The sequence below is a fragment of the Crinia signifera genome, chromosome 1 (assembly GCF_055691185.1).
Source record: "Crinia signifera chromosome 1, ASM5569118v1, whole genome shotgun sequence".
NCBI lineage: Eukaryota > Metazoa > Chordata > Amphibia > Anura > Myobatrachidae > Crinia > Crinia signifera.
The window spans coordinates 287,220,042-287,233,836 of NC_139217.1; the positions used below are offsets into that span (position 1 = coordinate 287,220,042).

Here is a 13,795-nt window from a genome sequence, read left to right on the forward strand (position 1 = left end):
GAGAGAGATAAATTTGGGTGGGGTGTGTTGAAACTAAAATCCAAATTGCAGTGTAAAAATAATGCAGCCAGTATTTACCCTGCACAAAAACAAAGCAACTTACACAAATCTAACTCTCTCTGCACATGTTACATCTGCCCCACCTGCAGTGCACATGATTTCGCCCATTTTGAGAACAAATTTGTACTGAGATCAGCTCTGAATAAGGGCCCATGTTTGTGCCGAGGAATTATGCTATTGCAAAGAGGGGAGAAGAATGGAAAGACGATACAGTGTCAAATCCCAAGATGCTCAGTTGTACAATATGTTGCTTATGTGATGTATAATCATTTAGATGAGACTAATATCAGGTAGTGATGTTGGTCCAATTGTCACATACTTACTGCAATATTACAGCTTTTGGCCAGTGTAACACTAGTGGCTATGCTATGTTTTCCAAATTACATGATAGGAAACGTAAAGTAAACAGATGGCAAAAGCGGTGACTTTGACCATCTGCTATTATGTAATAGAGGTCAAACAACAGAAGTAATCTATGAGGGTTACCTATGCACACACTTACACACAAAACCAGTATGGAAGAAAACATGCTCTCACAGTATAGGCATGTACAATGCACTTAGGGGCTTATTCTGGTGATTCACTCGGATGCTTATTCGCATCCTTGCAAGTCAACCTAACCCCGCCTTGTGAATGGTGGTACACCGGCCCACCATTCGCAAGGCACGTTCCTTCACACTGGCTGTGTTTTAAATAAGCAGTGTGCAGGGGAACACACACATCATTTGATAGTCGGCAACCATCGAATGATGTGGAACGTGCTCGCATATGTAAGGGTGCTCTGAGGCACCCTTACATGTGCGTGCACGTTCAGAATTATTTCGGTGATGTCAGCTGCCCGCCCCCAGCGCCCACATCACAGCCTCACTAGCATGGGAACGCCCACAAAATGCTGGGCATTCACATATGCTAATGGGGCTGCCCGCTGCCCCTCTCCGTCCCCCGCCCACTGTCCTGGATGCATGCAACCAGCAATCTGACTATTCGCAGTGGGTGCACGCACCCTGCATATGCACATTCGCAGGAATGCACATGCACAGTAACAAAACATCGGTCCTCATGCAAACCTGAATAAGGTCCTTAATAAGGCATGTACACCACATGCTGCATGTACACCAAGGTCTGACTTCATATAGGCCTTATTAGTCAAAAGATCATCTTGACTCAAATTTGGCAATATAAAATTAAACGGATATGATGATTGAAACAAAATGACAATCACTACTGAAGAAATATATTACCGTGCAGCATTCCTTGGAAAAAGCGTTTTTAAAAAGCAATAAGTGCTGACATTATTAGTCGGCGCTCTTCTGTTACATATTTTGAACTCTGAAGTTAATTAAAACCCACATTTATTGCCAGGAAGAAATCCCGGATTACTGCTTTGGACAGGCAGCTAAATTCCATTCTGGGTCAAAGCTAGCACTGGTGCTGCATTGTGCTGATCATTGTAAATGGACTATGGCTTATCAATTTTAGCAAAGGGAACATTACTTCCGTGGGCTCATTTTTTTTTTAATTGTGCATTTCTAAAGGTCCATACACACTGGGCGACATTGAGCTGAAATGAGCTCAGTTTACTCAGTTGAGCTGCTTTCAGCTCGAAAGCCTGCCAGTGTGTATGGGGCAGCGATGAGCAGTGAGCACTGTTGCACAATCCGCATCCTCACTGGCCTGGCCACTCATCTGCTGATATTACCAGCAGATGAGCGACAGTATGGACAGCTTTCCATAGTGTAGTCGTTCACCCTTGGGGGAAAGGCGCTAAAACGGGTGAAAATCATTCAGTGTGTATGCAATGAGCGTTTGTCAGCTCAGCGAATTTCACCATAATCAGTCAGCATACAAGCTGGGTAAAATCGCCCAGTGTGTATGGACCTTTAGTCAGATCTAGTCAACTTCTGAGATAGTATTACAAAATACAATAATTAGGATAGGGACTGAAAATAGGAATGCACTTATATACACTTGACTCCATGCCAGTAAAACTTTCGAGGGGCACTATAACATATAGTTGCAAGTGTGTGACTAGAAATTTGTAGGCCCCATAGCAGAAGTTTTAAAGGGCAAATGTATGCTAACCAGTGATAAAATTACACAGGTAACTAATACCCCTTTTACACCGCCGAAAAATCCGGGTCAGCGGCGGGTCAGACCCGGATCTTCGGCGGTGTAAATCCCTAACGCCGTGTCCCTTTACACGGGACTTCTACCCAGGTCCTGACCTGGGTAAAACATGGCTAGGACCTGGGTAGAGGGCGGTGTAAATGGGAACGCCGGGTCGAATGACCCGGCTCCCATTTACATGAATGGGGAACGTCCAACCTGCGGACCACAGCGTCCGCAGGTTGGACGGGTTGTCAGCCTGACAGTCACTGACAGCCGGCGCTTCTGTCTGCTATACCCTGCAGACAGCAGCAGCAGCGGCGGCGGGGGAGGGAGGTGAACGGATGCCTGTGTGCGGCATCCATTCACCTCCTGTGCGCCGGCGGGGGGAGTGTGCGCGGGGACTGGGGGGGCAGCCCAGCACTAAGGTAAGCTGCTGGGCTGCCCCCAGCAGCGTTCCGGTCCGGCGGCGGCACACGGCGGTGATTGGCGCTTGGAGATGACATCGCGCTGTCATCTCCAAGCTCCGGGGGGGGCGGGCGCGGGTGCGGGTCGGGCTGTCCGCCCGGTGTAAATGGCACTAAACGCCGGGTCGCACCCGGCTTGAACCTGGGTCTAAAAAAGCCGGGTGCGACCCGGCGTTTTGGTGTAAGAGGGGTATAACACATGGAAAGTGGGCCCCCCTTCAACTCCAAGCCCTTAAACAGCTGCACCCTATGTACCTATGGTAGTTACACAGCAATCTGTCCTCTCACCGGTCTTCAACTCTTTTACCTATACCTGCAGTATGTACTCTTCCAGGTGGAACAGAGGTCATCACAAGTTAAAGAGTAACTAGACAAGTAATGATTTATACAAGCATCTCAGCACATCACATTATACCAGCCTTCATCTTCAAGTCATATTTCAGATAACTCAATACCGTGACCAATTAATCACACAGTAGGGATCTAACTCACATCTCATTCTACGGGTAGTTGGATTACTGACAAGAAATGACAGAACTTGCACAGCTTCATAAAGTCACATTAGTATTGTAAAGTCAGCCATTGTTTATTCAAGATAAGAATGTTTTATGTGTGAGCACATACACATGAATGGGTGACTAGTTAGACATTTTGAAAAAAATAAACATTATGTTTTGCCTCAGGGGTGTATTAAGAGTGGAGGAGGCCTGTGTGCAGTCCTGGTCTGGGCCTTCTCTAGCTCTGAGCACTCGTAGACTGGTGCTGTGCCATAGTCTACTGTGCATGTACAGGTCTCCTAGGAGATGTTGGGAAACAGACTCATGAGTCAGTACATACCGGTAAGCTCAAATCTCTGACACAGAAATAGTTAAAACTTGACAGCAAGGGGATATTTGTCAAATGTTGTCAAGATAGTTGCAAACACCAACCAATCAGCTTGTTACTATTATTCTACAGGCTGTGCTTGGCCACTGGCTGGGGGGAGAGTGGGTAACTGGTTACCGACTCGTGTAGGGGGTGCAGTGGATATGGGGTGCTTCGCCAAGCTGCAGTGTGGATAGGAGGTAGTCAACCTCCTTCTGGGTACAAAAGAAACACAAGGGGGTACACTGCGCTAACAATTGGTGCTTGGCCACTGTATCTGTCTCCAAGATTTTGCAATCTCCTCATAAATCTGAAATATTTCTGCTGACATTAGGGATGTAAACTCTTGTCAGTACCAGATTAACAACATGGTAACCAAGTCACCCAAGGGCACCTATATGTGAATCTGCAGAGAAGGGAGTCCGCAATGCACCATAAAGTGACAGTGAAAGCCAGAGGGCAAAGAGACATAGAGGCACGTCTATCGCAATCCGCATTTTAATGCGGAAAATGTGGATGTGATACATTTTAATATTAGTATTATGGGCCTGATTCTGGTTTACTCGCAAAAGCAAATTCTCTCTCTAATGGACAAAACCATGCGCACTGCAGGTAGCACATATGTAACATGTGCAGAGAGAGATAGATTTGGGCGCAATTTTGTTTCTGTGCAGAGTAAATACTGGCTGCTTTATTTATACACTGCAACAAGCCGAGCAAGTGTGACTCCCGCTATGCCACTGACGTGAATGGGAGGTGTGCATATGCATGTATGTAAGTGGACACATATGTAGGCAGTGAATGAGTCAGGAGTTGCAAATGAGCTTGCAATGGCTTCAGTGGGCATCTCTTCATTCCCAGGTGGCAGTTTCACTTGCTAATATCAGCAGTTGGGAAGAAGAGAAAATAAATTAATTAGAGAGTAAGCAATAAAACAATACTAGAATTGAATGTGATATAGTAAACATATACTGCTTTCACATCGCAAACCCTGCTCTGACCCGGTATTTGAAACATTTCTGAAATGGGTCTGAGCACGCTAAACCCCTTTCACATCGCATGGTGGACCTGGTTTATTACTGGGTTATTACTGGGTTGGTGCCTTTCACACTGAAAACGGTTCACCCATAGAAAACAGTGTAAATGTCATTTGTAATGGACTTTTATGGCTCACATAAATGTGTTATAGCTAAAAATAAACCTGTTTGTTGATGATTATGCACTGGACCATTCACAAATGTTTTTTTTATATATTAGAGAATCCTATACAGTGCCAGAGATTTGCCTGGCAATGTCTACCTCCCCTCTTATTCTCTCATCAGTCCATGCTGCCATAACTGTATGTTCTGTAGTGATGAAAAATGGCCGCAATGCTTCTCCACTACTTCATATGCTATTTGTCTTGTTTCTTGATTCAGGATTGTGTCATCAGGCAGGGAAACAGCCTATCACCTTCATTTGCAGTCATGTGCTTTAAATACTGGGTCTGAGCCTTTCACACTGCACAATGAAACGCCTCAGAACTGTGTAGGATTCTTCTTCTATCCCATTTTCAAACCGTTTTGAAACACCTAAAAAATACGCAATATACCGTGTTATAGCTGCGGTGTGAAAGGGGTAATAGAAAACAAAGGCTTTATTGTATACTACTTCCTTTCGTATCCGGTCGATGGATCAACACTGTATAGATCGACAGTCTAATGGTTGAACGCATCTAATAAGGTGCCTAGATCAACAGTAACAGAAGAGCGATGCAAGCTCCAGGTCGACGGGAATGTGGTTGACAATGATATGGTTGACACAAGTTTTTCAGGATTGTTTTGCTTTAACCGACTTATTCATACTTTACCATCAAAGTGGACATAGAGGGAGTATAAAATAGTGCGCAGCCAGGCACTGTGCCCGAAGCATGGTGAGCCACGTAAGGGGACGAGGTACAATTATACAGTGTCATGTCGACCTAGACACCAATAAACATGAACAACTTGTATCAACCTTGTCACTGTCAACAATGTTCCCTTCGACCTTTAAGCTTGCGTCAATCTTCTGTTACTGTCAATCTAGACGCTACCGACTTTTTTAGGCGACTAACTAGATGCTTTCGACCATTAGTGCTCAATGACGGTGTCGATCCGCTATACTAGAACCTTTTTCTTTAATGAACTGTGTAACGTAATACATGACGCTGTCCAACAATGTTTGTGATGACTTGTGGACAAGTATTGCCTTACGCTGGTCATACTGCACAAGGAGACAGATGTGGCTTTAAATTCCTGACCTGATTAGTACTGCTGGCAGTCCTCAGCACAATGGCAGCGTCATAACAAAAACCCTGACTAATGTATCAGTCCCTTAAGAATAACAGTCATGCAGAATAGCCCAGCCTGATGCCACAGACAACGGTTACACATTATACACCCACAGCTGCGGATCAGTGAATGTATACAGCTAGGATAATCATATATGGCTCCTCATGCCTGTAGTGTCAAGAGATAACTATTATACAAATCACACTATTCACCCAGGTGAGCAGACAAGTGCATTCTAAAAGTGCCTGACTGTAGAATTTTACTTAAATAAACCTTGGATGAGATACCAGATTCACTGTGAACTTGCACTAGTAATGTTATAGAAATACATACTAGTTTATTAGACCTGGGACACCTCAATATCTGCTATTGTGGTCCTAAAAACCCAAAGGTTAAATACAAATAAAGAAATTAACACCTTTTGTTACTATATTTACAATGATACATGTTCTTTGTACACAATTAGCTTGTAGGTAAAGTATGGGATTCCATCTTCAGCACATCCATTATTGTTCTGTCACAGCCTCTATTAATATTCCACTACATGTATCACCCCCATTGTGGTCAGCCCTGGTCAACAGGTGCCTCGTTCTGCTACAACTGGCACACTTTACCAGTCCCAATCAGAGTCCACATGGACAGTAAAATATGACAAAGATTATAAAAAATAAAGAGAAAAAAAATCACAATAAACTCCTGTTGATGTTTTCATGTGTCAACCTGTTAAGTGTCAACCTTTTACTTGTGTCAACTTTTGTCAATAAGGACCTTGTACATGTTGAGTTTTTGGTGTCGATCTATTGACTGTTAACCTGAAAACCCCCCGGGTTTTTCTGTGGTGTGAAAGGGTGGACACGGGTCTTAAATCCTGGTTTTGACCCTTTCACACCAAAGAAATACCCGGTTTTTCAGCATATTCTCAGGTTGAGAATCTTTAACCATGTAATTCGCTTCTGGTTTAAAAGGGGTGTTATTGGGTGGGTGCCCTGTAGATTAAAGGTTTGCATCTTATGGGATCCCAGAATCACTGTGTTTAGGGTCTCCTGATGATCAGATATACAATACTTGTATACCTCTTTTGGGGTCCCAGAACAAAGCCACACTGATGCTTGCCATCCCAAAATTTTGCCCACTGACACCTGCAGCCCCACTGATATAATGCACCTTAAACAAAGCAGTAATATCCATTGATAACAAAGCTGTTTCCGGGAAACCAGAGGGTTGCTGTTAATCCCTTTTTCAATGGTAGTTGTAAACTACTGTAATTGTATATATTACCTCGTCTGTGTAGTAACAAATGTCTATGGCACCAAGTACAGAAGTGGCTGGGTCATATATGCTGTAAAGTAAAGTGTAATATCCAAGCAAGTGTGAGACACTAAACTATTCAATACTACAACACACTGTATACAAATTAAATTCTCTTTGGGCAACTAAATAGCCACAAAAAAGCATAGACTAACAGTAACACCCTTCCACTAATACCGTTTTCAGACCGCAAATGCCGGGTGGCACCCGAGATTAGGATACGGATCCCATCTCCTAGAGCAGGCATTCCCAACCACTGTCCTCAAGGCACACCAACAATACAGGTTTTAGTGAAATCCAGGCCTGAGCACAGGTGACTTAATTAGTACCTGAGTGATTCTGATTAATCCATCTGTGCTGAAGCCTGGATATCACTAAAACCTGCACTGTTGGTGTGCCTTGAGAACCGTGGTTGGGAATGCCTGCCCTAGACCGACACGGCATATGTGGTCTGAAAGCTCCGACACCGACCCGGCATATTGCTGTGTCGGTGACTTCACACGGGGCGGAGCTGAGTGGCAGCGCGCCACCGGGGGCTTGGGATGAGGCAGCACTTGGAGCTGACAGGGCTGCCACCTCCATACTGTGAACGGGACCCAGGTCGCTTGAACCATGCCCCGTTCACACTGCACTTTACACGGGTCAGAGCCGTGTTCAACCCTGGTCATTACCGGGGTCTAGAGTGCGGTCTGAAAGCAGTATAAGTTCCCTGTTACCAATACATAGCTAAATCAATAGTTATGAGACAGCAGCATAAGGCACTATATGCCTCAGTAAATTACCAGTGTACGTTGAATTGATAGGCTGAATAATGACAACGATTAGTTTACTTTTACCACATCTATGACCATATTGCTACTTCTAATATATTCAATATAGTTATATATAGTCCTTGGGACGTTAGGGGTCTAGTGTCTGAAAGGTCTAGTTATAAAGGGTCAGTTTTAAATTAATAGCAGCGTTATACCAGCGTTAAACCGAAGGAAACCAGAAGGCAAACAACACACCAATATTACTTCTGAAGGACGGCATTATTACCACAAAACTCAGGAACATCATGTGGCCTCAACTCACCTTTGCCATGAGAAAACCTGGACCAGGACCACCACCCCTATGGCTGAGAACACCAGGACTGCCCCCAGGCGTACCCCTCATGGTGAGCATGGAGCTGTGAGGGGAAGCACCAGACCCAGCCTATGTACCAACACTTCACCCATACTGTTATGTGCTCCCCACTTTCTAATAACCGCTCTTACTGCTCTCATGAGTCCAGGACATTGATGACTCTGAAAATGATTTCTAATATTTCCCTGTTGTCAGGTGTGTTCTTGACTTTTTTCTCCCCCCCACCCCACCCCACCCCACCCCTGCAGCACACATATACCCCACCATGTGCTTTTCCTGTAATGTGTACCTCCACAGATTGCACACCCCTGCCAGCGCTGACCTATGCAGTGCACCAAGCTGATTGCCTCAGATGGTTTCTCTGCGGGCAGGATGTGGATCACGTGGATGTTTTTGTGCAGGGATTATCATACTACCACACAAGTATTTGCTTTCCAATATCATACCTCCCAACTTTTCATTGGAAGAAATAGGGACACTAGCGCCCGAAAAGGGGGCGTGGCGTATGCAAATGAGGGCGCGGCTTATGCTAATTAGCCGCGACCTCATTTTCATACGAGAATAGACGCTGTGCGCATGTGCACAGCGTCTATTCTACTACATTGGGGGGTCTCCCAACTGCCACCCCCCCGCAGCGGGACAATGCCTGCCGCGGGTGGGACGTCGGGACAGGACCCGAAAATCGGGACTGTCCCGACGGAATCGTGACAGTTGGGAGGTATGCAATATATGCATTGGGTCCTTGTATGGTTCGTGTCCTACAGTGTAACCTTCGTAGTGCGCCCACCATGGCTGCCTCATCTGGTGCACTTAATTTTGGGTAATTTCTTTTAGGGGTAATCTATTCCACCAGGGTAATCCTACGCAGAGCACCTTAAACTGCTGCCGCACCTGGTACCTTGTCAGAGTGGAGTACACAACCCATGGAAGTTATTATCCAAAATGCTGCACCAATCCTGCATTATTGTGTGCTCAAGCGATTTTTTTTTTTGTTTTTTTTTGTCTGTGACTGTATTATCTATATCCTCTGTATTATGTGCAGTTTATTAATGTCAGTAAAGCGCCTTGAGTCCTGTTGGAGAAAGTGCGCTATACTAATTAAACCTGCTTACTTACTTACTTCTAATAATGTCCTCAGGGACTATAATAGCACTCTAGAGATGTGTAACATCCTCCATTAGTAGAGAGCTGGACAATTTGGGGATGGGCGCAAGCAGTTTATAGGTAACAGCAGGGGTCACAGACCCACCTTTGTACTACAGTGGAGGAGGGCATTGCTTTGTAATACAGAGGTTATGTTAGCTATTGTAGCAATTCATATGGGAGTGTAGGTTAAGCTCACCTAGGATGACTGTTCATAATAAACAGTTCTATAGTAAACATACAGTAAGTGCAATCAAATATTACAAATCTGCTAAACTTTTCAGTGAACTTTTCATGACTTGTATCTGGAATTCTCCCTGACACATCTAGTCCCATGACAGCATAGACAATGCAGGCAGCTTTATACAGTATATAATAATTTTCTTGGACTCTTCATCCTTAATAACACTGTAGTGAGCACTGCTAAGCACATTAGCTGCTTGTGCTCCCTGCAGACGCAGCCCTCCACCCTACAGATGTCCTCGCTGCGCAGTGCCTTCGTAGTGACCCTTACGCCCCACAGCCCATCTGGAGACTGGAAACAACTCTATAATGCCATTAGGAGCAGGCTGCCTGCAGCCCTTGGCAATATGTATCTTACCATTGGCTATCACACACACACACATGCATGTTATGGAGTCCTCACTTCTTACATATGGGCTTACCTCACGTGGGCTTTTTCCTTAAAGTTAAGTTACAATTAAGTGGGACTAAGTAAAAACCGGACCCGGATAAGACACCGGAACGCCGGACCAGACATCAAACTCTGCATTCCGGAGCTTATAGTGTCTGGTCCGAGGGGTGTCCCATGCGGGGGGTGTCTTGTCCGGGGGGATGCCTGTGATTGCTCACACCAGGGACATGGGGAAGGGGAGATTACAGCCTCCCCGTGTGGTCTGGACCGTTCCAGTTTTTATTACACCCCCGGACCATGCGGTGAGGCTGTATTCTCCCCCCTCTCCTCTCCCAGGTGACAGGTGCGAGAGCAGCCTCATCAGATGGAGCACCCCCGGACAGGACACCCCCGGACCGGATACTACAAGCTCCGGAATGCAGAGTTTGATGTCCAGTCCGGCATTCCGGTGTCTTATCCGATTCCGGATTTTACCCATACCCCAATTAAGTTTTACCGGGAGACATGTAGAATATGCACATGTACAGTACAGTCAGGGCTATTTTTGTGCAGGCTCCAGCAGGAACTGTGGCCCTTATTCTAGTTCACTCTTTCTGACAAAATATTTCTTAGATGGACAAAACCATGTGCACTGCAGGTGGGGCAGGTGTTACTTGTGCAGAAATAATTAGATTTGGGTGGGGTTTTACACATGCCTCACCTGCAGTGCACATGGTTTTGTCCATCTAAGAAATATTTTGTCAGAAAGAGTGAACTAGAATAAGGGCCACAGTTCCTGCTGGAGCCTGCACAAAAATAGCCCTGAGTACAGTGATAGGCAACCTGACACACCTTGGGGGCTACATGGGGTGGGCCGCTAATCTTGAAAGGAACCTGACATATTTTGGTCTCAGTAGTAAACTAAAGTAAATGTGAGTGCATTAATTACAAAGAAATTGTATATTTAATTACAGAAAATTACCCCCTGTGTAATAGGCTATTTAAACAGTCTTAAAACTATACTAAACAAATACATACAACAAAACAGGAGAGATCTGGAGACCACAAGTGAGGGCCATATGTAGTCACATGGCAGCCTGTTGCCCATCACTGGTATAATATATTCACTCATATACTTAAGATCATTTAAATGGGCACTTTGTTAATGTCTACAAGAGTTTGTGTAAACTCTCCAGCACTCACAGCCATTAAGAATCTGTAGCACACACTATGAACACAGGTGTGATTGCAACACAACCAGCAAAGTAAACAGAGAAGCTAATGACAGGCAAGGTCGTGCTACACCACAGCAGCAGCAGACTCACAATGAACTTTCCTGGGCAATCCTACTGGCACATGCGGTGCTGCCCCCTCTCTATTACCTCCTGTCCATGGATCTCACGCCAGTTTCCCGTGACGATTCCGCAAATCCAAACTAATAGTGGAGAGGAAAGTTCACTGAGGAGCCCCGTGATGCGAGTTGCACATAATAACCCCGGCAGGCAGCAGATGATGCAGCCAGTGATCAGCAGCGGCAGCCTGAGTAATACCATCATGCCACTGGCTGTTCCTCCATTCACATACTGTACAGCGCTGCTCCCCCTGCTGGCGACTGCTGGCATTCCACGCCCTCTAGTGATGATTGTATCACAACAGAACAGGCTCAGGCATCTCGTGTAACTTGTTCACTGCCAGAGCTCTGGGATAGGGGCTGATTCATATCCTTGTATCGATTAACTCATTCATTGCAGAACACAATGTACAGTTACACTTTGTTAACAACATATTGGAGTTTAGGATATGAGATAATTTATTTGCATATAATAATCTATATTTATGTTAACGTGAAACTAAAACAATATAATAAACTTCTATCAAGAGCTTCTATAGTAAATTTGTGGCCAAATGTTTTATATACAAACACCGAATAAATAAATAACATACTATAGTGTAGAATTTAGCAACACTGTCATGAAAACACCCAAAATCTGCAATCCAGAATGAATTAGGCCCATGGACACTTACAACATATAATATTTAATTAAATTATTCTGAATACTATCATATTAAAAAGACAGTAATAACATAATATTGCACATGAGATATACATAAAATAACTGGAATATACTGTATATAATATCCACAGAGTTGTTGCAATGAGGATCTTTCTGACACACTTCCAGCTGTGGCTGCACGCTGACCATACAGTGCTGGAGAGGAACGCTTAGCAAAGGGATGGCCAATATATGGCCCTCCAGCTGTTGTGACTCTACACATCCCATGATGGGAGTTGTAGATTCACAACAGCTGGAGGGCCATAGTTTGTCCATGCCTTGCTCAGCACATATAAAAAACATGTTTTCATGTGTTTAATATACTGTGCGTGCTTCATCATTCTGCTGTGCAGCGCTTGGGATTCAGAATCATTTGTCTGAAACACCATTTTGTCATTTTTTTGTTTTAGGGAGCAAATAGTTGATTGTCATTTGCTCCCATACAGTACCAGATTTTCATTCCAACTAGACAGATGGTCTGCCACATACTGTAATTGTATATATAGTGAATATCCAGCTTAAGTGAGACAGATCTGGAAGCTCCGTCCCTTGTGCGGCAAACAGTGAGTTTCAATATTGTTAAGAACAGTGGTGCAAGTAAGTGGGTAGGGGCGTGGTACGGTATACCTTTAAAAAATATGTGGCCGGTACACCGTACCACCCCGCATCCCCTGCTGTGCGCTGCCACATTCGATACTTCCCCCACCCCTCTGGTGCCCGCCGCTAATGAGAGGAGGACGAGAGCAGTGCCGAAGGCTCCCCCACCCCTCCAGCGGCTCCTGAGCTAATCAGAGCTTGAGTACTAGCAGCCACGGTGATTGGCTGCTGGGCCGCCAGCTCCAATTGGGTCACGTGTTGGCGCCATATTTGAAATGACCAAGAGCCACCGGAGGGGTGAGGGAAGCCTGTGCGTTGCGCTCTAATACTTGAAGCAACGGAGGAGGCCTGTGACTACACGGGTGAGTCAGCACCAAAGGGGACATTAAGCAGCGGCACTACAGGGAGCATTATTCTGCGGCACTACTAGAGGCATTATGAAGTGGCACTACAGGGGGCATTATGTATAAGTGGCACAGCCAGGCCTGGCGACAAGGGGGGGTCTATGGGGACAACTGTGATGGGCTTCACGATTCTGAGGGGCCCCAGAGGCAGACAGGGGTGTAGGGAGGGGAGGGTGGCTCTGGAAGAAGTCTATACACACCGCCAGGGCCGGCTGGACAGTAAAGCTCCAGCTCCTTCTCCGCAGCCCCCACTAGTTCTCATCTTATTCCAGGCCAAAGAAATCAATTACCGATTGTTATGTTCATAAAAGCAGCACAACATCGGCTCTATGATTGTTGGCTCTGGCCTGTATGGCAGAGACTCTGCACTTACCAGGGCTCCCAGGCTGATGAAGCCTGGAATCAGCACTGCCAGCAAACTGCAGGATCATCTGGCCATCACATCTTGCAGCAGGTGCACCCGTACCTCCCAACGTGACCCTCTCCAGGAGGGACACAATGCTCTGTTTCTGGACTTCCCTCTTAATTTACTATTACTATCACCTTGTCCAGAAACAGAGCTTTGTGTCCCTCCTATCTTTCCCTCTGGCCCCTGCCCCATTCTTTCTGATCCTCCATGCACACTTCTCTCTGAGCCCTGCCCTATTCTCTCTGATCCTCCAAGCACACTTCTCTCTGAGCCCTGCCCCATGCCCCCTCTCTCTGATCCTCCATGCACACTTATGTCTGACCCCTGCCCCACTCT

General features: G+C 45.5%; 1 protein-coding gene across 4 annotated transcripts in view; it reads right to left on the bottom strand.

Moving 5' to 3' along the window:
* The window catches only part of MOB3B (MOB kinase activator 3B), an 84,977-nt gene extending 73,398 nt beyond the window's left edge, over positions 1-11,579 (bottom strand). Inside the window, exon 1 of one of the 4 annotated variants that reach the window (XM_083185477.1) lies at positions 11,378-11,579. The gene's annotated coding sequence lies outside the window, so the exon portion shown is untranslated. Of the gene's footprint in view, positions 1-7,291; positions 7,387-11,320 lie in introns of those variants that run through there. The other 3 variants (XM_083185484.1, XM_083185503.1, XM_083185494.1) reach the window with 3 other exon arrangements.
* Between the last annotated feature and the right edge of the window lie 2,216 nt (positions 11,580-13,795).